This window comes from Erpetoichthys calabaricus, chromosome 10 (genome assembly GCF_900747795.2).
Source record: "Erpetoichthys calabaricus chromosome 10, fErpCal1.3, whole genome shotgun sequence".
NCBI lineage: Eukaryota > Metazoa > Chordata > Cladistia > Polypteriformes > Polypteridae > Erpetoichthys > Erpetoichthys calabaricus.
The window spans coordinates 2,070,446-2,096,877 of NC_041403.2; the positions used below are offsets into that span (position 1 = coordinate 2,070,446).

The following is a 26,432-nucleotide window of genomic DNA, read 5'->3' on the forward strand; positions in this document are numbered from 1 at the left end:
CATGGATGCTGGGGCGCTAACAATGCAGTGTGGAGGAGGAAAACACCATCCTGGAAAAAAAAGACAGTACAGCAAGAAGGGACAGCAAGAGCAAACACTGATGGAGAAAAACATACTGTTCAAGATGCAACAGACTGCATGGCCCGAGAGACTGTCCAGCTTATAATAAGAAATGTCGTAAGTATAATAAAATGGGACACTTTGCTGTTGTTTGCAAAAGTAAGACAGTTAGAACAGTTGTGATAAAAGACGCGGACAGCGATAATCAACCGTTTTTCTTGGGGAGTGTAGAGGAACCTGATTCTGAGAGCCACTGGCAAGTAAAACTCCTAGTGTGTGGTAATGTAGTAACTTTTAAGATTGTTTCTGGAGCAAATATCACACTTATGTCATGTAAGCACATATGTGGCTCTCCCAAACCACCCTCTTTTAGATAAAACATCAGTAATCCCCAAGAGTCCAGGTTGGTTAGTAAAAATAGTTGGAAAATAACGAAAAAGAATGGCAAGATAAGAATTTGTGTGGATCTCAAGCACCTAAACAAAACTGTTATCAGGGAGATGTTTATCTTACCAACACTAGAGGATATAGCACTGAGACTTGCAATCTTGACGCATCTTCTGGTTTTTGGCAAATCCCGTTGGACCTCAAGAGTGCAATATTAACTATACAGTATTTATAAATCTCAAAGGCAGGTTTTGTTTCAGGCGTTTAGCATTTGGAATCTCCTCAGCACCAGAGATATTTCAATGAGAAATGAGCAAACTGTTGTGAGATCACACAGGTACAGAGGTTGTTATGGATTATACATATATTTTAGTATATGGTAAAGACCAACCAGAACATGATAAAAATCTAGATGCTGTCTTGAGAACAATACAGGAGTCGGGACTGAAGCTTAACAGAGATAAATGTCAGTTCAGTAAGAGTGAACACTAAATTGCATTGCTTTGCCTAAATTACAAATAAAGACATATAAAATATTCATCAAGTTATATGTAAAATCTCACATCGCAACAGCCTTCACAAGTGACTACATTGTGGTAATTGGACTATCTGTCTTTCAGGGACTCACTTCAGTACAATTCCTGTAGACGTACAGATTGAATTGAAATGGATCTTACAGCAATCCATCCATCCATTTTCCAACCTGCTGAATCCGAACACAGGGTCACGGGGGTCTGCTGGAGCCAATCCCAGCCAACACAGGGCACAAGGCAGGAACCAATCCCAGGCAGGGTGCCAACGCAGGACACACACAAACACACACCAAGCACACACTAGGGCCAATTTAGAATCACCAATCCACCTAACCTGCATGTCTTTGGACTGTGGGAGGAAACCAGAGCGCCCGGAGAAAACCCACGCAGACACGGGGAGAACATGCAAACTCCACGCAGGGAGGACCCGGGAAGTGAATCCAGGTCCCCAGATCTCTCAACTGCGAGGCAGCAGCGCTACCCACTGTGCCACTGTGCCGCCTCTTACAGCAATGTATTAGTAAATAAAAATGTATGCTTTTTTCACTTCAGAGCACTTAGTCATTTTTAATTATTTGTGCACTTTCTTAATGGTTTCTAACTAGACATGATATTCCCTTGAAGATGAACTGTTATGGTTGTACACTGGAGTTTCTTTTTTTTTTTTTACTCTACCTCATGAATACAGGGAGTACAGCAGAGGCAAAAAGCCAGAGAAATCAATCGAGCTAAGCATTCCTATGACATGCTGTGGTCATATTGGTGTGTTAACTAAGGTTGTCTTATTTTAATTTCTTATTTGTCTTTTATTCTTCTTTTCTTCATTATGTAAAGCACTTTGAGCTACTTTTTGTATGAAAATGTGCTATATAAATAAATGTTGTTGTTGTTGTTGTTGTTTATTTCATAACCCAATATGACTGTACTTTGAGTAAAAGTGGACTTAATGTGTTGATATTCCTAATAAAATACTTCACACTCTGCATTGTTTTCTTTTTCACAAAAAGTCTTCATTGATCAAAAACATCCTGACTGCTTGTGACTGACTTGTTGGAACAGAACTCAGGTCAAGAATTCAGTATATGTACGAGGATGAAGGAACACACACAATTGGAATATTAGACCAAAACGGAGATGATGAAGATACTGAAGACGTCATGTCCTCTTTGTTATTTACTTTTGACTGCATGATGGATGTGCTCTCATATCTTGATGAAATATGGGGATAAAAAAAGTTCCCATCACTTGCTGCTGTTCTACCAGTTAGGTTGTTATGTTTTGTTTTAATCTTGTTAACCTTCAAAATTTCCAATGTAAAGAAAGGAGGGGATGTACTGGATTTCTGACCTGGTTCAGTACAATACAATACAATTTATTTTTGTATAGCCCAAACAAACTTTGTTTTTGTCTTCTTCATCACATAGGATCTCACTGAGAATCTCACCTGGACACAATGGGTCAATAAGTAGATCACCTCAAAATAGGACATAAAATTTATAAATTGGTATGCACTGTAAATCGTTAAGTTTAAAATGTTGATCGCAGTTATTTCTGTTGATTAATTCATGCTTTTTACTTAGAGTCAGAACAGGAGCTTATTCATCTTATTCAGCTTCTGATCTGACTCTAAGTAACAGCGTCAGTATAAATCACACCCAATCTGATGCTGTTTGTTTTCAAATAATATTGCATTACTTCGACGATGTTTTCTGATTGGTACTATTCGCGTCATAAAATGATTTTTTCAAAACGTCACATATATTTGTCTCTTTCTTTTTTTAAAATGTGCGTTGATCACCGCCAGCATGTTGTAGCCACCTGCATGTTCTTGCGCGCACTGAATAAGACAGCGCTATATGCAATCATCAGATTCAAATATTAACAGTTAACAGTTCACACACACGCAAGGATCGTCTTTCCTACATTTACAACGTGTGTACCTGTTACAATGTACACACTTCTCTCTATGCTGTGCTTTCTATTACACACCTGAAAGAAAGACAATATATGTGAAAACATCAAACATTTCAAATATTATTTGAAAACAAACAGCGTCCGATCGGGTGTGAATTTATGCTGGAACTGGAATTCCTCTGATGTGGAATCAATTCTGTATGGTTGTGGGCGTGGGTGTGAGTGGTGGACATAACTGGGAATTACTGTGAATGTGCGCGGTGTTTTGAGATAATGAATAGAGTTGCAAATTACAGGTGTTTGTTCAGTGTAATAGGAACCATAGCACAGAGAGGTGTGTACACTGCAACACAAGTACACATGTCGTAAATGTAGGAAGGGCGGTCCTTGGGTGTGTGGGAACTGTTAACATGTGAATGTGATGATTTTATTTAGCACGGAACGGAAATCAGCAGTTCTTAGCATTGCACCACGCAAGCTGTCATATTAAGCGCCTACTGTAACTTGCTTTCTTTTTTCTTTGGTTGTAGTCTTGAATAAAAGTGCACTTGTTTTGTTATACTTTTACATCAACATATGTTCCTGTGTTTGAGCGACACGGGCATGCTCAAAAAATACACGTGTAATGCCACAAAAAGTGCACGCAGACACTTTAGTTTGCAAGCGCGTTTTTATGTGAAAACAGCAGTGTCAGATGGAGTAGGGAAGGATCCTGAACGTGACTGAGAGAATGAAAAGTGAATAAAAAAACAAAACAAAACAAAGCTAACCTTTACAAGTATCATAAGTTACATCGGCTGTTACAGACTGAAATCAAATGTATCTTTTTATTCTAAAATAGTAAGAATAAGAGCAGTTCATTTCTCAAAAGGGAGTCATGCAGGATCGAACTCGTGACCTTTTGATTCCCAGCCTGCAACTGATAGTGTTGCGCCACGGCAGCAGTCTTAGTAAATGTGTGTCAATGTCGCACACTAAGGCGGCTTTTTTTTCTGCAGTTATATTTTTGAATAAAAGCGCACTTGTTCTGTTATATTTGTACCTTTTGTGAAAGTGTTTCTTTGATATTTGGACTTCAGGCTTCATACATTATATAGTTTATGCCTACATTTTGTCATTTACTACTAAAATATGAAAAATGTTTCTGTTTTAAAAATGTACTTACACAGATTACCGTAGAAACGGAACACACATGAAATGCGTGTGTTCCAAATAACAATCTATTATTTCCATTCTAAAACTCCACTTCACTCCCAGATAGTCAATCAAGGCATGAGCTGGGAGAAGTTTGTGCACGTTCTATGTTGGTGGGGGGACGGAATAGCCGGCTGCTTGCAGCTTGTCTTTATCTGCACATTTAGAAGACAAAAGATGATGGCGGAGAGGTGCGAATGGATTTAAGAAGCGATTTAAGGTGGTACGGATCTACAAGTTTTTTCGTAGTCTCTGGTAATTCTACTGTTAAAAAGGTAGGCTCAGTTATGGGACACAGTCTGGACCCCCTAGAGGTCGCAGCAAAGGAGTGGATTAAAACAAAACTGAGTGCTGTTAAGAGTAATGCTGCACATCCTCTCTGTGACACAGCAACGCTGAGGATTTTTAGTCAATGAATCTATCTATCTATCTATCTATCTATCTATCTATCTATCTATCTATCTATCTATCTATCTATCTATCTATCTATCTATCTATCTATCTATCTATCTATCTATCTATCTATCTATCTATCTATCTATCTATCTATCTATCTATCTAAAGAGCAACAGGAGACACTGCAAGGAGAAATCCCACAGCTGATGCTATGCTGGAGTTGAGGTCCTGAGCTGGTGGGAGGCCAAGGCTGCAGTCTACCCACGCCTGGTGAAGGTAATGGTAGGAAGACTTTGCATTGTCGCTACATCGGTCCCCTCAGAAAGAGTCTTCTCAAAAACAGGACAAATAATCACGGAGAGGTGAAATCGCATCAGCCAATCTAAGCTGAGGCATCTGGCATTTCTGAATGCCAACCTGGCCTTAAAACTTTTATTCAAAGAGTCCTAGTGTTGTGTTGTTGTTGTTGAGTTTGGCCTTTATTTAATTTGTTTGCTGTGGTTTTGTGTTAAGTTGTTCATTTAAAGCTTTTATTAAAATGTTAAACAATAGTAACTGTGTATTTATTGTAATGAAAAAATGCATAAAAATACGTAATGTCTGAAAACAATGAATAAGAAATTGCTTATACACAAACCACTCATAATGGCTTAATTAGGCTAAAATATAAGCATCCAAGTGATACTAAACGAAGAGCCATTCGGGAGCCGTAAGAGCCGGCTCTTTAAAGGGAGCCGATTCAAAAGAGCCGAAGCTTTGAAAAGAGCCGGAGTTCCCATCACTACTGCCAATACTGATGCTCTGTGTAAGAAAGGACAGAGCCGACTATACTTCCTTAGAAGACCGGCGTCATTCAACATTTACAATAAGATGCTGCAGATGTTCTACCAGACGATTGTGGCAAGCGCCCTCTTCTACGCGGTGGTGTGCTGGGGAGGCAGCATAAAGAAGAAGGACGCCTCACGCCTGGACAAACTGGTGAGGAAGGCAGGCTCTATTGTAGGCATGGAGCTGGACAGTTTGACATCTGTGGCAGATCGACGGGCACTGAGCAGACTCCTGTCAATCATGGAGAATCCACTGCATCCACTGAACAGGATCATCTCCAGTCACTGTCCTGCTCCACTGACAGACTGAGGAGATTGTTCATCCTCCAAACTATGCGACTCTGCAATTCCACCCGGGGGGGTAAACGTTAACATTATTTAAAGTTATTGTCTGTCTGTATAACTGCATTGTTATCACTCTTTAATTTAATATTGTTTTTTATCAGTATGCTGCTGCTGGTGTATGTGAATTTCCCCTTGGGATTAATAAAGTATCTATCTATCTATCTATCTATCTATCTATCTATCTATCTATCTATCTATCTATCTATCTATCTATCTATCTATCTATCTATCTATCTATCTATCTATCTATCTATCTATCTATCTATCTATCTATCTATCTATCTATCTATCTAAAAAGGAGACCACAGAGCTTCCACTTATAGATAAGTTTTTATGTGAAGCTCCCCATAGTCCTAAATAACACAGAGCAGTTGGGATAGTTGTCATGTAGTATCAATCACTTTCATATATTTCTGTTCAGTTTTTCAAACAATAAAGGAATAAAGTAAAGCAGATGGCAGTGGCCAGTTTTAAAATAATTTTCCTACCTTTAGATTCTCCATCTCCCATGTTCACTTGAGCTCAGTAGACAGCTGACGGTTACTCTGCAAACAAATGACATGTCGGCTCATGAGTGTTAAATATATACAGTACATATGTATATAAATATCACCGCTATGATATAAAACAGCTTAGCTGTAAGAGGGCCCTCTTCACTGATTGCAATCTCAGTAAACTTAAAACTAAATATGAAAGCAAGTAAAATGCTGTATGTGTCTCTCTGTTACGTGTCCTGTTTCTGTCAATGTGTAATAAGGTTGGGAGTATATCCAAGCATTGAAGGCACTTTGAGTAGTGAGAAAAGCACTATATAAATGTAAAGAATTATTATTATTATTATAAATCATAACATAACAAGATGCAGAGGACAGAAAGATATGGAAGAAGATGATCCGCTGCGGCAACCCCTAACAAGATCAGCCGAAAGAAGAAGAAGATTATTATTATCAATCAACCAAAAGCCTGTGAGTAACCAGGTAGAGACTACTACTCCCATTGGAACATGGAGCTGATCGGTCCCCAGAACTTACCTGCTCCTGGATGTTCTCCCTCAGACACTGAGTTGCTCTCTTTTTACACACCTCTGAGAGTTGTGGGTGGGACGAGGTCTGTTACCTGATAGTCTGCCAGTAGAGAAAATGTAATGTGAAAGTGACCTGCACACTTCACACCAGAGTGTTTTGTGTGTTACAGGAGCCGGCTTTAAGTTGTTGTTTCCTGTAAATCACCTGATTTGTCCAACTGACTAGGAGGCCCGTATTCATTTGATAACTGAGTGGCCTAGCATTGCCTGGGGCAGAATGTGGAAAGGGAAAAGACATCAACAAATAATACATCACGTTGCATGTGGATTAAACTCATTTCTTTGACTGAGAAAACAGTTTCAAAAACATTTAAGTAAGAGACAAATATATCAATGAACTTCATCCATCCATCCATCCATTGTCTTCCGCTTATCTGAGGTCGGGTTGCGGGGGCAGCAGCTTAAGCAGAGATGCCCAGATTTCCCTCTCCCCGGCCACTTATTCTAGCTCTTCCGGGGGAATCCCGAGGCGTTCCCAGGCCAGCCGAGAGACATAGTCCCTCCAGCGTGTCCTGGGTCTTCCCCGGAGCCTCCTCCCGGTTGGACGTGCCCGGAACACCTCACCAGGGAAGCGTCCAGGAGGCATCCTGATCAGATGCCCGAGCCACCTCATCTGACTCCTATCAATGCGGAGGAGCAGCAGCTCTACTCTGAGCCCCTCCCGGATGACTGAGCTTCTCACCCTATCTTTAAGGGAGAGCCCAGACACCCTGCGGAGGAAACTCATTTCAGCCGCTTGTATTTGCGATCTCGTTCTTTCGGTCACTACCCATAGCTCATGACCATAGGTGAGGGTAGGAACATAGATCGACTGGTAAATTGAGAACTTTGCCTTACGGCTCAGCTCCTTTTTCACCACAACAGACCGATGCAGAGCCCTCATCACTGCGGATGCCGCACCGATCCGCCTGTCGATCTCACGCTCCATTCTTCCCTCACTCGTGAACAAGACCCCAAGGTACTTGAACTCCTCCACTTGGGGCAGGATCTCGCCACCAACCCTGAGAGGGCACTCCACCCTTTTCCGGCTGAGGACCATGGTCTCGGATTTGGAGGTGCTGATTCCCATCCCAGCCGCTTCACACTCAGCTACGAACCGATCCAGAGGGAGCTGAAGATCATGGCCTGATGAAGCAAACAGGACAACATCATCTGCAAAAAGCAGTGACCCAATCCTTAGCCCAATGAACTTTCCCATGCCTTATTTCAAGGGCTAAACAGAAATTGTCAAGATAGAAAGTGGCCTTTTTGGCAATTCATGGACATGAATACCAACGGTTGGATGTCAAAATCTGTGAGATGTACCTGTGTGACAAAGTTCAAGAATGTGTGTTTAAAAACAAAGCAGTATATAAAAAAGAAAGAGACAAACAATAGAGCTTCATAGATACAGAATGTCATAAAGTACAAAAAGAAATGAAAACAGGTTTGGCAGAGTAAACACCATCTAATAGAAGACTTTTTACACTGCGTTAAGTGCAGGAGCCCTTCAGTGCTTCTCATAAACAGCATATGGTGTTCTTCAGGATTTCTGTATTAAATGATAGCTCCAGTCATCTACTTTTATCCCATCTTCACCTTAAAGGGAGGGTGTGGTGAGGTGAGACCAGACATGACTTCAGTCTTTAGGCAGCACTTTCTCTGCCCTGGGAACAGGAACAGATTTTACTGCTACAACATAAATGGTGCAGCCCTCCCTTGGTGTCCTGACATTTTGGTACCAGTTAGGTACTTAGAAATCCACATGCATGATAAGATAATAATGTAAGCAGACATTCCTACTGCTGTGTCAATAATGTTTTACTGTTTATATGAAAAGGAAGGAGGAACAGTTAGAGGAGAGTAGTAGGTATGGAAGAGAGAAGTGCTACGGGCAGCTCAGTGGTGTTCCTTCATGACTGTCTCATTAACACCAGTGGTGTACAGGAACAAGTGACATTTACTCTCATTACTGTGCTTGACTAGATTATGTAGGGAATTGTACTGTTTAAAGTATTTTTGAATTCAAATATGTTTATTCTTCAAAAGTACATTATTTAGTGGAGTATTCAACTTCACCATCTTGTCAAGTCAGATCCTTGATTGGCTGTGTTTCATAATCTGGACTCCACAATGACCATTTAAAATAAAATGGCATGGAAACATTTTTGGGCTCAGAGGTCTTGACCTCAGTGCACAAAATGTTTGATGAAATTAGGCAACAGCTGTGCAGTTCCTGCTGGCTCTAAGTACATATCATGGTGTAATGGTTGAGTATATTGGCCAAAAACCAAGTGTGTGCTGCCTTAAACCCAATCTGCAACGATTTTACAGTGAATCCAGAAAGTATTCAGATGCCTTAACTTTTCTCACATTTTGTTTTATTGCAGTCTTCTGCTAAAATCATTTCAATTAATTTTTTCCCTCTTCATACAACACTCAAATACCCCAGAAGGACAACGTGAAAAAATGATTTTAGAATTTTTTTCAGATTCATTAAAAACAAAAAACTGAAATACCCCATTGACACAAATATTCACACCTTTTACTCAGGACTTTGTTGAAGCCCCTTTGGCAGCAATTCCAGCCTGCAGTCTTCTTGGGTTTGACTTAACAGGCCACACACACCTGGATTTAAGGATTTTCTGCAGTTCTTCTTGGCAGCTCCTCTCAAGCTCTGTCAGGTTGTAGGGAGACCACCATTGGATGGATATTGTCAGGATCTTTCAGAGAGGTCTCGATCCCCACAAGTATATTTACAGAGTTCTTAAACCTCTCCTGTGTAGTCTTTGCTTTGGGCTTAGGGTTGCTGTCCTGTTAAAAGGTCAGAGGTTTGTAGCAGGTTTTCATTAAGGACATCATTGTAGTTTCACCAGTTCAGCTTAACCTTAACATTGTCTTGTCTTCCAGTCCCTAATGCTACAAACCAATCCACAGCATTATGCTGCCACCACCATACTTCATCACTGGAATTATATTATGCAGGTGATGAGTGATGTTTGGTTTCCTCCTGGCATGATGCTAATTTTGGTTTCTTCACACCAAGGAGTCTTGTTTCTCACATCTAAAAGTCCTTTAGGTGTATCCAAACTCCAAGCAGGCTTTCATGTGCCTTTTTCTTAGGAAAGGCGTCTGTCTCCTATTAACAGCAGCAGTAGTGAATCACAGCATCACCTCCAATATGCACAGAGTGCTTCACAGCTTCAGAAGAGAACAGCTATAATCTTTTCTGGAGTGAAAACATAATTGAATCCGTCAGTAAAGAAAAATTACAGATGGAGAAAAAGCCAATATCTGACTAGGAGAAGACACCAACAACACAAAGCTGATCACCAAGCGAGTGGTTAAAGCTTAGACGCAGGGTATTCCCAGTGAGTCAGCTGAATTCAAAAGGCACAGAAGTGACTGCTAACACAAGAAAAAAGATGAACTCACTGCTAAACATAATTTCATTCTGTTCTCTGCCTGTTTAGGGCACGTTTATACGTTGTGCATTCTGCAGTATGTACAGTTTAAACTTTCCAGCCAACAATACAGACAACTTCACCTGCTGAAAATGTATAGTAGACTAAGCATTGGTCAGCAAAATATGCACTTCAGAGGACCATATTAGGAATCTTACAGCAATTAACACTAGAATCCCTGAAGCCTACGAAAAGACATACTCCTGGCCCACCTTAAATCCATTCGCACATCTCCATCAGCGTCTTTTGTGTTGTAAATGTGTTGATCAGCACAAGCAGCAAGCAGCCTGCTGTCCCATCAATCCACCACCACAGCTCAACTTGGGGGAAATGTTCTCCCAGTGGAAGTCTCTTTATCATGGTGTAAGGTGCTTGGAGTTGTATAGGGTAAATAATATATCGTTATTTGGAACACATGCATTTCATTTTTGTTCCATGTCTACAACAATCTCTCTAAGTGTAGGATGAAAGGAAATGCAAGGCAAGAAATGCTGAACACATACCAAAAACAGAAACTTTTTCCATGTTATACTAATAGTGACGAGAACTGTATAATGCGTGAAGACTTTAGTCCAAATATCAAATAAATGTGTGGTTTAATTCAAGAATATAACCAAAGTAAAACATTTCCATGTTCTTGTCAATGAGTTACAAACCCAAGGTCAAATGTCAATCAACAGAAAGTTAATATGTATTGTAATGAAAAACAAAGAAGGCAGAAAAAGGTTTGGGGAACCACCCCCTATATTATACAGTGTACAAATCAAAACAAATCAAACTTTCAAGAAATGGCTCCAGAGCAACGTTCAAAACAGGCACAACTAAAGACCAAAGGAGTTGGGCTTTTATAATATCCAGGGAGGAAGAGATAGGGTCCAATAATAGAAGCCGGAAGTGACCCTGGTATTCAGAGCACTGAGCAGAAATCACATTGCGTCAACTCCACTCTCCGGACCTCGCAATGCTATGTTTTAATTGATCAATCGGATCCCCCTGGTCCACACTAGTTCTAAGCCAGCTGCTAGAAGCCAGCCGAGGCCACGCACTCTCCCCAAGCCCCTGCCACTCCCTTCACCAGGGACAGAGGTAGGGTGTCAGAGGCAGTCCAATGGACAACACAGCTAGGGTGATTCACGGGAAGGGCCCGGCCTGCTTCCAGAGTCACCACCTGGGGACACCCCTGGCACTTCGTCCAGTCGTGGCTCCAGTCTTGTTGTGCTTTGCACCTCAGCCTTACCAACCCAGCACACTGGCCCAATCCTTATCCCAAAGTTACGGATCTGGTTTGCTGACTTTCCTTATCTACATTGTTCTAACCTTGGAAACCTGCTGCGGATATGGGTACAGCGTAGCACAAGATTTACACCCTCTCACCCGGATTTACAAGGGCCAGCAAGTGCTTTCCAGACGCTGCAGCAATACAACGCTTTCCAAGGCGCTGCCCCCTCTATGGGGATGAACCCATTCCAGGGCATTCCATTCCTGCCCTTCAACAAGAAAAGAGAACTCTTCCCAGGGCTCCTGCTGGCTTCTCCAGGATTGTTTGCATCACTGCACTGGGGGGATCTGAACTCGACTCCCTTTCAATGGGCACGGAAGCAACACAAGGCCATCACCCCATGATTCGGAAATGTGCTTGCCCATCCCTTAGGACCGACTAACCACATGTTCAACTGCTGTTGACATGGAACCCTTGTCTACTTCAGCCTTTAAGGCACTCATTTTAAATATTTGCTACTTCCACCAAGATTTGCACCAGCGGTGGCTCCATCCAGGCCCTCGCACTTGGCTTCAATGCAGAACGCGGCAGCCCTCCTACTTGTCGTTGCTTAGCCCTCACGACCACCAGTGCCAGCGACGGCTGGGTATGTGCCCAATGCTCTAGCACCATCCATTTTCAGGTCTAGTTGATCTGGCAGGTGAATTGTTACACACTCCTTAGCGGGTTCCAACTTCCATGGCCACCGTCCTGCTGTCCATATCAACCAACATCTTTTCTGGGATTTGATGAGCGTCGGCATTGGGCGCCTTAACCTAGTGTTTAGTTCATCCCGCAGCGCCAGTTCTGCTTACCAAAAGTGGCCCATTAGGCAATCGGCATTCCACGCCACGGCTCCATTCCAGCAAGCAAGGCTTCTTACCCATTTAAAGTTTCAGAATAGCTTGAGATCGTTTTGGTCCCAAGGCCTCTTATCATTTGCTTTACCAGATGAAACTGCATGTGGCATGTGCCAGCTATCCTGAGGGAAATTTCAGAGGGAACCAGCTACTAGATGGTTGGATTAGTCTTTCACCCCTATACTCAGGTCGGACTACCGATTTACACGTCAGGAACAGTGCGGACCTCCACCAGAGTTTCCTGTGGCTTTGCCCTGCTCAGGCATAGTTTACCATCTTTCAGGTCCAGGCAAGAGGGGGCAGAGGTGCACCCAGGCATCGGGGGGTCAAGGATCCTGCGTCTGGGTGTCTGGTCACTGCACCATTCACTTTCAATGTGCCACAGGATTTCAAGCAAGACCCTCCGACTTACGCATGTGTTAGACTCCTTGATCTGTGTTTCAAGACGGGCTGGGTGGGAAGCCAATTTCGCCGCCGACCCCTGGCGCCACAAGGTACATGGGTGCACCCCACCCCAGCGGCATGGCGCAGTGAAGGACGCACTGTGGACAGTCCATCCCCTGGGAGACAGCAGCATTGGGGGGAACGGGGGGCCCCGTTCCCAGCTCTCCCCTCCGCACCTCAGAGAAGGGGGGGTGAAAGCAGCCAGGCAGGGTGCAGCAGACAGGTCAATCCCTTGGCCCTGGGAAGCTGTGAACTTGCAGCTGTGGGAGCTGTAACACCAGAAGCAGGTACCGGTGGCCACCTTCTCCCCTTGACCCTTTCCTACTGGCTCAGAGCTGGTCGTGGCGCACCACTGCAGAGGAACTGCACCCAGCGGAGGTCGAGCATGATCGGGCAGCAGTCCCATGCCCCACCCCGCGTGCCCACACCCCCGGGGCGGAAAAGGGACGGAGGGGGGGAAAGGGATCCACCGACACCAGGACGGCCGACCCAGGTGGCCCACTGGGTTGAATCCTCCGGGCACAGACCACACCAGTTTACCTCTTGGTGGATTCACACCCTCTTGAACTCTATATTCAAAGTTCTTTTAAACTTTCCCTTACGGTACTTGCCGGCTGTCAGTCTCGAGCTTGTATTTAGCCTTGGATGGAGTTTACCACCCACTTTCGGCTGCATTCCTAAACAACCTGACTCTGAGGAGAAATGCTCCCGGTGTGAAAAGGGTCACCACTGGCCTCACACCAGCCATGGGTTTAGCCTTGATCAGAACAGACTTTGGTCCAAGCTCAACGCTGGGAAGGCGGTCTCCTGTATACCACATTTCCCTTGCCCGGGTAGAAGTGGGCAGGGATTCGGTGCTAGGCTCTTCCCTCTTCACTCGCCGTTACTGAGGGAATCCTGGTTAGTTTATTTTCCTCTACTTAGTAATATGCTTTTTAAATTCAGTGGGTCATCACATCTGAGTTGAGGTCTGACTCAGATGGTGGGAGGCTGGATCCCCCACTCCAGACACGGTCGGGAAACTTCACTGGGTCTCGTCTCCATGGGCAGGGGCTGGCGTGCCGCACTGGCAGACACCTCCACTCCCTCTGGGAGCGCGCAGAGGTCATGGGGATGACCAGTCCAATGTGTTTCTTACTGATCTCCCGTCTCTGCCTGGGGAAGCACCACAGGTCTGCTTTTGGGGGACAGAGGAGCCTGGGACCCTGTGAACTCCTGAGCTGCACCGACTGCAGGGAAAGGTATGGCAATTGATCAGAAAGGTGACCCTCAGACAGACTTGGCCCTGGGAAAGACCTGGGGATACAACATGCGTTCGAAGTGTCGTTGATTAATGTGTCCTGCAATTCACATTAGTCATTGCAGCTAGCTGCATCCTTCATCAACGCACTAGCCAAGTGATCCACCGCCAAGAGTAGTCTGTCTCTCCCTGTGTCTGTCAAAGGCCCAAAGAGGAAGGACAAGAGGCACTGAGGAGGGGTGGCACAAGAGCCTGGGTGCCTGGAGTTGGCCTCCCCTCACACCGGGCTGGGAGTGAAGGCATACCGAGTCATTGAACCGTGTTGCCGAAGCGAAGAGGTAGGTGCCCAGTTTAACCCCACCGGCCTACAAGGGTGGTTAAGGCAACTTTGTGACCGTCCTGGAAGGGTAGCACCTGCCACCCAGGTTTCTTCAAGGCCGCGAACCCCCCTCCCCCCACCTCTCACCGGGGGGACGGGGGATCAGGTCAGGTACAGAGAGTCGATGGGGAAGGGCGTTCTCCCCAGCCCCCCACTGCTCTGGTGAGAGAGGGGAGCGGGCCCAAAAGGTTGGGGTCCCGTCACAGAGGCATCGGTAATGATCCTTCTGCAGGTTCAACTACAGAAACCTTGTTATGACTTTTACTTCCTCTAGATAGTCAAGTTGATCATCTTATAGCCACTCCACCAGAGGTCACGAGTGACCACGGCAGGGTCAATCCAAAGACCTCACTAAACCATGCATCGGTGGTAGCGACAGGCAGTGTGTACAAAGGGCAGGGTGTAGCACGCGTGCAACCCCAGAAATCTAAGGGTATCATAGACCTCTTATTGCTCAATCTCATGTGGCTGAAAGCCACTTATCCCTCTAAGAAGTTTGATGCAGATGGTCACACAACTATTTAGCAGGAGGGAATCTCATTCATTATTGGTATTGACCAGACAAATCGCTCCACCAACTAGAAACAGTCATGCACCACCACCCACAGAATTGAGAAAGTCAATCTGTCAATCCTCTCCGTGTCCGGACCAGGTGAGGTTTCCCGTGTTGAGTCAAAAGGCTCAATTCCTGGTGCTGCCCTTCCGTCAATTCCTTTAAGTGTCAGCTTTGAGACCAAAAACTTTGGTTTCCCAGTTTGCTGCCCAGCAGGTCTCTGGGAAGAATGCCAGATCGACAGTTGGCATCGTTTATGGTCGGAACTACAATGTCTTTGAACCTTCTACTTTCATTCTTAATTAATGAAAACATTCTTGGCAAATGCTTTTGCTCTCGCTCATCTTGCACTGGTCCAAGAATTTCACCTCTGCCCCTGGCAGTCCCTCTTCATCATGGCCCCGGTTCAGGAAACCCACAAAATGTAACCGGAGTCCTATTCCATTATTACTAGCTGCAATGTTTGGGCAGGGGAGCAGGCTTGGAACACTCTAATTTTTTCAAAGTAAATGCTTCAGACCCCGTGGGACACTCAGTCAAGAGTATTGAGGGTCTGTGAGATGCAGGGGCTGGGACAGGTGGTAGCCAGCCTCACTATGGACTGTCAGCTCAATCCCAAGATTCAACTACAAGCTTTTTAACTGCAGCAAATTTAATATACGCTATTGGAGCTGGAATTACCACAGCTGCTGGAACCAGACTTGCTCTCCAATGGATCCTCGTGCAAGAATTTAAAGTACGCTCATTCCAATTACAGGGCCCGAACAGGCCTGCATTATTATTTTTCGTGACTACCTCCCCGAACCGGGAGTGGTTAATTTGCGCGCCTGCTGCCTTCCTTGGATGTGGTAGCCATTTCTCAGGCTCCCTCTCTGCAATTGAACCCTGATTCTCTGTTACCTGTATTCACCACGGTGGACACAGAAAGCACCATCGACAGTTGACAGGACAGACGTTGGAATGAGTCATTACGGCCTTTGGGGGGGGCGCGCAATTGGTCTGTGGTTATCTAGAGTCACCAAAGCTGGCCGGGCGCGTGGACCCAGGTGAGTTTTTGGTGTGATAAATTCACGCATCTTCCCAGGATGGGAGTCAGCACTTGTTTGCATGTATTAGCTCTAGAATTACCAGAGTTATCCAAGTAATGTGGAGCGATCAAAGGGACCATAACTGATTTAATGAGCCATTCGCAGTTTCACTGTCACTTCCGTGTGCACTTAGACATGCATAGCTTAATCTCTGAGACAAGCATATGTTGCTGGCAGGATCAACTAGGTAGACCTGTAGGCAGTAGGAAAGCACCTCCAACAGACATCATCCGTAGTGGTCGGAGCTCCCATGCGGGAGGTTCCGAGACCAGGCCTGTTGCTAGGAAAGGCAGCACCCAGGCGCCCCACAGGGAGGGGGCGGGATCTGCGCTCTCATCTATGGGTGCCATAGAAATCGTGTCTCCGGGTGCCTTAGGCAGGCAGAAGGGGTTCCTGAAGTGCAGAGAGTCATGGCGTGGGGAGCTCGTGAAGGGTGCTGGCCCCAGCAGCAAATTGGCCTATCTCGACCCCCAGTCCGACTCCCTCCTCACCTTCACTGGGGGTTTGATTCCAACACAGGGTGAGCATTTCCGGGGGTGCTGAAAAATCCTGACCCCAAACGAGCCTTCAGGAGGGGTGCCAACCTAAGGTGGATTTCACCCGGGCTCCCAGGTTCTCCCCAGGCATGGCTACCCCAGCCTCAGCCACTCCGGATCTCTGGCGGTCCCCCGGGCGAAGCGCAGTCAAATTTTATAAGTTCCCCCCCACCCCAAAAGAGTCTTTGGGAGCTATTTTACATGACACTCTGCCCATTTTTACATGAATCCATATCAACTTTAATTCCACATGACCACATGCTCGTTTTTTACATGACCCTGACCCCGGTTTTTTTTTTACATGACCCTCATCCCAGTTTGGTTTTACATGACCCTCTGCCCACTTTTTACATGACCCTCACCACAATTTGGTTTTACATGACCCCCTGCTCCAGTTTTACATGATCCCCTGCCCAGCTTGACTTTACATGACCCCCTGCCCCATTGGATGGCAGCAGAACCAATGTAATGAGCCCCCGCCCAGGGGACAGGGAGAAAAATTTCACCAGGCCTCTCAGTTCTCCCCTGGGTGAAAGTATTTTGGGGGCCACTGGGAGTCCTCAGTCCACTGGGCCAGGCTGGGATGAGTTGGGGTCAAGGTTCAGGTTGGGGGTAGTCTCAAGGTTATGAGAACGGACAGCCACAGCACAGGTTGCAAGGGTTGATTGGTGGCCACAGATGAGTTAGGAGAATGGAGCTAACAAGGCAAGGCAGGAGGTACATGTGCCTGCATGAAGTGTTTTCAGCCTAAAACGTTCCACATGTTAAACGTTATGTACAAAGGAAACAGCAAAAGTTCGAGAGCCCTGTGTGGGGAATGAACTTTAAACAATTAGACTAAAGGAGATAAAGTGTACAGTATGTGATTTTTTGGTTTAACCAATCACTGAAGTTTAGATGCCTGGACTATGATATGCAAAATTAGCAGAATACATTTTTTTGTGAATAAAATGCCATTTGCTAAATATATTTGCTAAATTAAAATTAAAAAATACAACACAGGCTGAGTCCTTTTGAATTGACATATTAAAAGTAGAAATAACTGAGAAAAAAAAACAATTATATGTCCTCACAGGTAGGAATTGTCTCATCTACCACAAGGACCTGCAGTCTTTCTTGGACCCAACCCTGGACAGAATGGCAGCCCACCTCTGGATCCACTGAATCACCCTGAGTCAGTTTAAAGCTGGAAGTGTTCCCAACACATACTGGACATCATCATGATGTGGAAGAAATATAGAAAGAAAACCACACTGACACAGGAAGAACATGCTAGAAATATCACGTGTCATCCCAGCTCAGAGGGGGCACACCTGCTAACTTTCTTTATCTTCTTATTATTCAACAGCACAGATTAAGCACCCAGTGAGGGCAACTAGCTGCACCCCTCTAGTCCCTGGGCTATAAAAACAAGACCAACTGGAAGGAGGCATCAAGGAGAGGAGCTCCACTGCCCTTTCGAGATATTCTGTTTCAAAGCCTTTAACACTAGAATTACCAGAGCCTATGAAAAAACTCGTAGATCCAGCCCACCTTAAATCCCATCGCACCTCTCTGTCACTTTTATTCCTCAGTCATGATCACGATACATACTACCGCCCTAGGGATCTGATGCTGTATTAGTATGCACCTTATGGTCTATGATGTCAAAATAAAACAAAAAACAGAGACATAGGTATATATGATATTTGGAATTATTCATTTTATGACCTGTATAGTACATTTCGGACAACATCATGGCACGGATGCAACATTATTCATATTATTCATATTCATTCGCATAATATCTTACACTTGTAATCAGTGACCGTGTGCTTTTTTGTTTTTTCCCTGATCTGGCCAGTCCCCACATGTTGCTGTTTCTTTTGTACTCTACGACATGCAGAGGAAAGAATCGTACAGAGAGGTCAGTTCAGCACTATATGCAATCATCAAATTCAAATGTTAACAGTTCACACACACGCAAGGACCGTCCTTCCTACATTTATGACATGTGTACCTGTGGCAATGTACACACTTCTCTTTATGCAGTGGTTTCTATTACACATCTGAAAGAAAGAGACAATATTTGTAACATTTTAAAGAAATCATTTTATGACCTGAATAGTACCAATCAGAAAACATCATCGCACTAATGCAATATTATTTGAAAACGATGTGCCAGATCGGGTGTGAATTTATGCTAGCGCTGTAAGTTACAGCCAGATGGGAGGGATACAGCGTGATCGTGATTGAGAGAATAAAACTGAAAAAAGCTAACTTTTACAAGTACGATAAATTTATATCCAATGTCCCATATATTTGTCTCTTTCTTTTTTTTCTCCGTGCTGCGTTGACATCATGCACCAGAAGGTGTGAGCTTATTAAATGTGAGCAGGAACACGCAGGTGGCCAGTTGCTGTGTGCTTTAACAAGCTTGACTTGGCGGCAATCAACGCACATGTACTGTGCAGGGCATGTATGGGGGCCACTGAGAAAAGAAGAGTGTTCAAGGCTCACCTTGCAGAGGAACTTCATTGTCGCATCTTACTAGAAAAGGCAATGGAAAAAGAAAAGGAGGATGCAACATCGACAAGCTTCTGTTCCAAGACCACCGCTTTCCCCAGGAAAGTAAACTGAGTCAGCGTCAGGCGCCCTTTCAATGTAATAGGAACCACAGCATAGAGAGAAGTGTACGCATCACTCAATAAAACTGAATAAAATAAAATCAAGTAACGGTGACATACGAATAAGGCAGATTCGCCAGTGTTTGTGTGTCAGCTTTTATCCCTCCAGATCAGAGAATGCTCAGTTCCATTGCCTCAAAACACCACTCAGATCTACAGTTATTCCCAGTTTCAAATAAAAACTAACAGCGTCAGATCCCTAGGGCGGTAGTATGTATCGTGATTTTGACTGAGAGAATAAAAGTGAAAAAAAAATGGTAACTTTTACAAGTCCTATACACCGTCTGTTACAGACGCAAACCAAATGTACGTGTGTACTGTATAATATTAAAAATAAGAGCAGCTCACTACTGAAACGGCAAATACAGGAGGCAGCCAGGATTGAACCAGGGACTCTTGATTACAAGTCAGCAAATCTTACCGCTATGCCACAGAAGCTGTTGTATTGTCCTTGAACCTTTTGTTAAAGTGCTAACCCTAACCCTAACCCTAAGACAGAGCCAGACCCAGAAAATAGGCGAAAGAAATCAGACAAAAGGGATCCCCTTTACCCAATTATTCACTCTCCACCTCCTTATCAACCCCCACCTCCCCCTCTTCTTCCAAATGCCCCATTGGCACCACTAGTAGCTGATGATCCACCCGGAGCAGATTTTTTCGATGAACAATATCATAATGATCCGGATCCTCATTCAAATCCGGATGATGAAAACCAGGGCGCTCGGTCCACTAGGCCCTGAACACAGGTTTCACTCCCATCCCCGGTCTCTAGCCATACTAGAAGCCACATGTCCCACCAGCAAGGACTAGGGCTCAATTTCATTTCCCTAAACCATCAGGCACCCGGCCCCGACATTTCCTGCCCATTAACACAGGTCCCTAACCCTAGAAACAATCCAAATCAACCTCCAGGACCTAACAATCTCACCACAGTAATGATACATCGCAATTGGATTTTCCAGGAACTGAAAGATGTGGTGTCCGAACTACCCAACCCTAAGGGAATCGGTGGCTTAAAATTTGTGGAACAGCTCCAGCAATTGGACGATGTGTATAAGCCAAATGCTGCAGAATGGACACAAGTGCTGCGACGAAAACTAGGCACTACCTGGGCAACTGTTAATCATGGGACTTGTTAAAAACTGCAATTGCAGGAAAATATAAAAAAAGAACAGACTGATCGCTCATATCAGCCGCTAAGCAGCGGAATGATGAGACGGTCAATGAGTGGACACACAGAATACAAGACCTGATGGCAAATCATTCTGGTCTGGAAGACAGCGATGACCGAAACCGTGCTGCTATTCCCCCTTTTGTTTCGGGACTAAGAAGTGACATTCAAAACAAAGTCCGCACGTCCTGCATAGGCTGGGAGAGTGCTACTTTTGAGGAAGTGAAACGCCATGCAGAGCTACTGAGAGACAATTTAAGCAAAAAGAATCTGATACACAGACTAAGGTGCTTGCAGCACAACTACAATACTACACAGGGGGAACAAGCAGGGGCAGAGGATTCCAAGGCCGTGGACGTGGCAACCCTTTCGGAGGAAGAGGGCGTGGAAGGGGACAAGGCTTCCAGTCCTCTGCATCCACCAATCCGTTCACACAAATGCCTAATTCATTAGAGCAACCTCCAGCATCTTACACCTGCTACGGCTGTGGCGAACCTGGACATTTCAGACGTGACTGTCCAAACAAGCGTCCGCCATCACCACCCCCCCTCCCAGAGCCCAATGACATTCCTTGGTCCTAGGAATTAGCAGGGACCCCCAGCCATTTTTTCTAGTTTCCTCTGCTTACCTGTCATGCTGACACAGATCCTTTACTGACTTTGATAGTAAATGGCAAGGAAACTGTATTCCTTGTGGACACGGGAGCCACACGCTCCACTTTATTGCTGTTGGAGGTCCCTGCCTCGAAAGACACTGTGAAGGTTCTCACTGCTTCAGGACAACCACACACTTTACTAGTTTCAAAGCCTCTGCAAGTGCAACTCAGCACCGACAGCTCTCCATTAACTCACCGTTTCTTGTTAAATCATCTGTGTCCTGTCAATCTACTAGGAAGAGACCTCATGACTGAACTGTCAGTCTCAATCTCTCTGACAGAACAAGGATTTTACTGCTCCATTCCTAAGCTCCTGTGCCAAACTTCCCCACTCCCCAAACCCTCTTTTGCAGCCTGGACCCTGGACATCTCCCCACACACCCTTCTCCTTAAAGCCCTACACTCTTTCCCTTCATGCATCTTTCCCCACCTTCAAGTCCCCGACACCCTCCACTGTACTGCCCAATATTTCTCCACTGAAGTAGACATGCCTTGGTTAGAATCTTTCCTTTCTTCAGGTACTTGCCCAGAGACCCTTCATATCCCTTGCATTTTCATTTCATCTACTAAAGCTGCTGCTTCAGTCCATCTCACATACAGAACATTTTCTATCTAGGAGGTTCGGTCCCCCATGTTTCCCTGGCCAAATCTAACACCGTTCGTTGGGTTGAAATTGGGGAATGGGTCGAGCAATGTCTAAATAGGACTGATTGGTAATACGTCGCTCCAGGCGTTTTTGATACTTCAGACCATCTGATAACTAAGGTATTAATCCAAATTGACCTACCGGTCGTTTGTTCCCTTTGTCACCCGTCTCTTTCTCTATGCTCTCTATAAACTGACTTTTTCCCATGGCTTTATTCAATTCCTGACACCCTATGGTCTCAGGGAAAGAACGATTTTGGCAGGATCTCAAATTGTGAACCTCTGGTGATTTTTCTGAAGTCATCCTTCCGTCCTCGCCATGTGCAATATCCTCTTTCTCCCGAGGCCGAATTCAGAATTGCTGCTGTACATAAAGACCTCATTGAAAGAAGGGCTATAATTCCTATCAAATATTCTCCTGTAAACTCTCCTATTCTACCAGTAAAGAAGGCTGATGGCTTAATATCACCTTGTGATATTAAAAGAAATCAACTGCTTACAAAGTTGACTTTTAAAATATTGGACTTTTCAGTGTCTGGCCAAAGGCACGGATGTGACCCCAGAGAACTGACAGCACGGATGTGGCCCCGGATAACTGACAATACATGGATGTCTGGTTATCGGCTATCACAAATCACTTCCAAAATACCACTCTTTTCTCTATAAATTGAGATGCGTCCAGAACCAAAGCCTTTTCTCCGCTCACCCTGAGAACAACAAGATGTCTGCTAATTTCAGCCATGACGGTGCGTTTTCACAAACTTCTTAATGATTTCTAGTATTTATGGCTAGGACTAAATGAAATATAATTATTGTTCATACAGACTATTCTGCAGTGAGCCTCATACCGACAAACCAGGACCACGGTAAGCCCTATTCATGATTCTTATAAGCATTAAACAAGTATGTTTTAAAAACCTTAGCGATTGGCTCAATCCTTATATATTTTTTTCTTAGAACTGTACATCCGAGCAGACTCGGAAAACGGTAAGGCTTTTTTAAAAATGTTTAAATATTCGCATAAAGTTTGGGCGTGCTTGCGCGGGGGCATGTTTGCGCGTGGGTATGTTTGTGCGAGAGAGTGTGCGCGAGGGAGTGTGCGTTTGCGCGCATGATCAGTTGTAGCCTTTTTATATGGACATTTTCTATCTGTCTGTACCGTTCATGAAAGGGATTAATGAAGGGTCATGTGTAAGTGATAAGGCTGTTTTAAAAACGGATGGTTGAATCCTTTAATTTTTGTTTTTATTAGAGGGCTATATTCCTATAGAGTCTTTGATTCATTATGCGGAAGTAGGTAAGAACCTTTTTTTAAAATACTCTGTTTACAACGTGCGTGTGTGCGCGTGTGTGTGTGCGTGTGTACGCGATCTTGGGAGCGCTCGTGCACAGGTGTGTGTACGCGATCTTGGGAACGTAAGTGTTTTCATTCATTCATTTCGCTAAATGTAATTATTTTAATACATCCTAGTATCCCCAAAGTCCGGGTGACTTTTAGATGTATCAAGTGTATTGTTGATTCATGTGTAAATGAATAGGTTTAAGATGTTCCTGTATTTATGAGATTCTATCTTAAGAACCAGGATGTCCTTTTTATCCAGCTTGATGTAGGGATGGCGCTTTGTTAAAGTGCTTCGGGTATTTACAAATAACCTATTTAGGGCGAGAGTCTGTCTAGCTACCGTAAATTAGAATTTTTATATGGACACGCTTCTATCGGAATGAATCGTGCATGAAAAGGTGCGATGTGGAATAGAACTTGCAGGGTTTAATGCATGAGCTGTGTGTGTGTGTATTGCTTGTTTAAAGAGAGCCTGCATTTTGTATGAACCGCTTTGGAAGCGGGGCTTGTTATTTTAAAGAGTGTATGCCTTTTGTTTTTTAGACGATAACCCTTTACAGAGTGAATCAGTTTCTCAAAGGGTTTCCCCCGGGCTGCCCAACAGCAGTAAGTGTCATTTTAGATTTCAGTTTACCAAAGAAACGTGTGAGGCATACAGAAATCCAGATTTTGTGAAAAGAGGTCTTTAACTGAGAAGTTCATACTTTATTTCCAGGTCCCAATCCCCCAGGTATTTTAACGCAAGTGTTGGACAGATCAGAAAATCTAGCCCTGTACCATAACTGGCAGAATCTATAAACACCCCCGCTCTCTGAGAGCGGCATTCAGCATTCTACAGCATCCTCTGAGCTCAGCTTTAATTCCAATCTCTTGCAGTCTTCTCCACTATCCACAACACCCTCTTATTCTAACCGGTGGTCCCCTTTGTCGGCAAAGCTTCACTCTGACTGCGGAGCTCGACGTAGAAGTCGCTATTCACCCCGATATTCCCTTCGTCCTGACCACTAGCGGAGACATCAAGAAAGACTGGAGCAGCTGACTGAACAACTTCACTGATTACTGGTGCAATTTGTAGAATTAGAAGCTCCTGTGTACAATTCCATACCCGAAATGTGTTTATACTTGATGCATATGTATGCTTTTTACATTGCTCTAACCCATAATTAAAGGAGAAGTTTTATATTACTTTTTTTCATGAAAAATAACATTGATTGCAGATTATTATATTCTGTGTTCATAATTGTAACCTTTGCTTAAATTTAGGTCATGCCTGAAAGCAGCTCTAGCGGCAGCAGCGTCACCGGCAGTGACAGTGGCAGTGATACAGACGGTGTGTGTGAATATTCTGGAGGGCGTAAAGGTAGGAAAAGACCGTCCAGTGAAAACCTGAGAATATTAAAAAAGATGTCTGATAATCTAGAATATTCTATAAAGCCCCCTCAGCGATCTCCTCAAATTGTTCAATCACCACACCCAGTGACACATCCGATCGACAATTTTGACCTCATTAATAATTCACTCCAGGTTCTAAATTCTGATGAAATAGCCGCATTTAACGCTCTGCTGGATCATTTGAAGAATACCTCTTCTGAGGTCAGAACGTCTTCATGCCGTTCACAACAACCTAATACCCTCAACACGAATCTAAAAACCCACAAACTTCTACCTCGGGGATGTCAGGGTCCTCATGCTCCTCCGGCGCAATTAGATCCCCACTTCAACACTTCCCTGTCATTGACACGGTAATACAGCCTTCTACCTCAGGGTGCAGCATGGTCCATCTTCAGCACTCGCCTGCTGATGACTTAACAGGGTCGGATAATTCAACTCCCTAGACAGGATCCGGAGTGACTATTCCGTCCGAGGTAAACTCGAGTCTCGAAGCCAACTCTCCACAGCCATCTACCTCACATACAGACAATCTTTCGTCTCCAGACCCGTCAGTAAGCTCCCCGCAGCCCTCCACTTCTAGATTAAATAATTTGTTTATAACGGAGCGTCCAAAATTTAACAATATCTAGATTAGACACCGCTTCAATTTTTCTGAGGCCTACATACTTGATTCATTCGCCGAAGTTTTTAATCATATACACGATACCCTTCAGCAAATATTAGACAGTTTTATGAGCACTTTGAATCCTAGGGATCTAGTGCAGTTAGAATTACGTGCCGAATCTCTCAGCCTCAGTGTTTTTTCCCTAACCCTCGCAGGTATGCTTTCTGTGGAGGATTTTTTTAATCAAATTGAATTACTTCTCCAGAGTCACACTACTATTTTAGCCGATTCCAGTCTGACGCTAATCATTCAGGTAGTGAGGGTTCCATCTGGGGGATCGAGGCATAAAGCCTGTACCCTTTTCAATGATATAATCATTCAAAAGACACGGAAGCACCTATGGATCTCCTTCAACCCAGATGATCAGTGCTGTTTTGATAGGGGTTTGTTGGCAGTATTAAACGCTAGGTTCAGAAACAATCAGAATTTGTGTGAACAAGAGGCTCGTCGATTGCATGTCGGGGTCGGATTATCAACGGATCAGAAAGTAATGTTTTCAGATATTGAAAAGTTTGAGAGGTTAATGGGAATTAATATTATCGTCTGGTACCGGAAACCGAACACTAACGCTCTATTAAAATTTGAAGCGTCCCGGGACAGAAAAACAAAGGCGGCTTTCCTGTTTTTGCATCATGAACATTATTACGGTATTTTGAATCTAAAAGGCTTTCTGGGATTTGACTACATCTGCGATTTTTGCTACACGGGGTATTCTAGCCCATCACGACATAGTTGTGAGCAGCACTGTGACGTCTGTTTATCTACAGACTGTCATTGGGTTGACGGGGAGGCTTTACGATTGTCATCGTTTCTGTTGATCAAGGTTTTGCTTCAAACTCCACAAAACGCGCAAATTAAATGAAAAGACGCGCAGGTCCGAAAGTATCTGCGACATCCATAAAGCCTGTCCTCTCTGCAAATGGAGATACATAGTGAATGCCGAGTCAAAACTTCACAAGTGTCGACCCAAACACTGTCGCGTTTGTAGAATGGTCATGAAAGAAACGGATGATAATCGTCAGTGTTTTACTCAAAGCTTACCGCAAAGACTGCTGCACGAAAAGTACGTGTTCTATGATTTTGAGTGCAGTCAAGATGACAGAATCCATATCCCCAATTACATCCACTGCATGCATTAGAACGGTCAATCGTGGAGTTGGGCCGGGGAGGACTGTGTCGCAAAGTTCTTCCACAGATATTGACGTCCGAAATACCAAGAGTACACGTTCATAGCTCACAATTCTAAAGGGTATGACGGCTATTTCCTAATGAAATATCTCGTCAAGAGCGGGCAAACTCCAATTGTTACATCTCAGGGCTGTAAACTAATCTGTTTTATAGAAGAAGATTACGACT

The 26,432-nt window shown here is 44.2% G+C and overlaps 1 protein-coding gene and 1 non-coding gene across 2 annotated transcripts in view; both read right to left on the minus strand.

Moving 5' to 3' along the window:
• LOC114658639 (interferon-induced protein 44-like) overlaps positions 1–26,432 on the minus strand; it is a 636,217-nt gene that overhangs the window by 522,008 nt on the left and 87,777 nt on the right. The gene's annotated exons all lie outside the window — the stretch shown is intronic.
• Positions 14,009–14,162, minus strand: LOC114659827 (5.8S ribosomal RNA). Its single transcript, XR_003717595.1, has one exon. It is a non-coding gene; the product is annotated as a 5.8S ribosomal RNA (ribosomal RNA).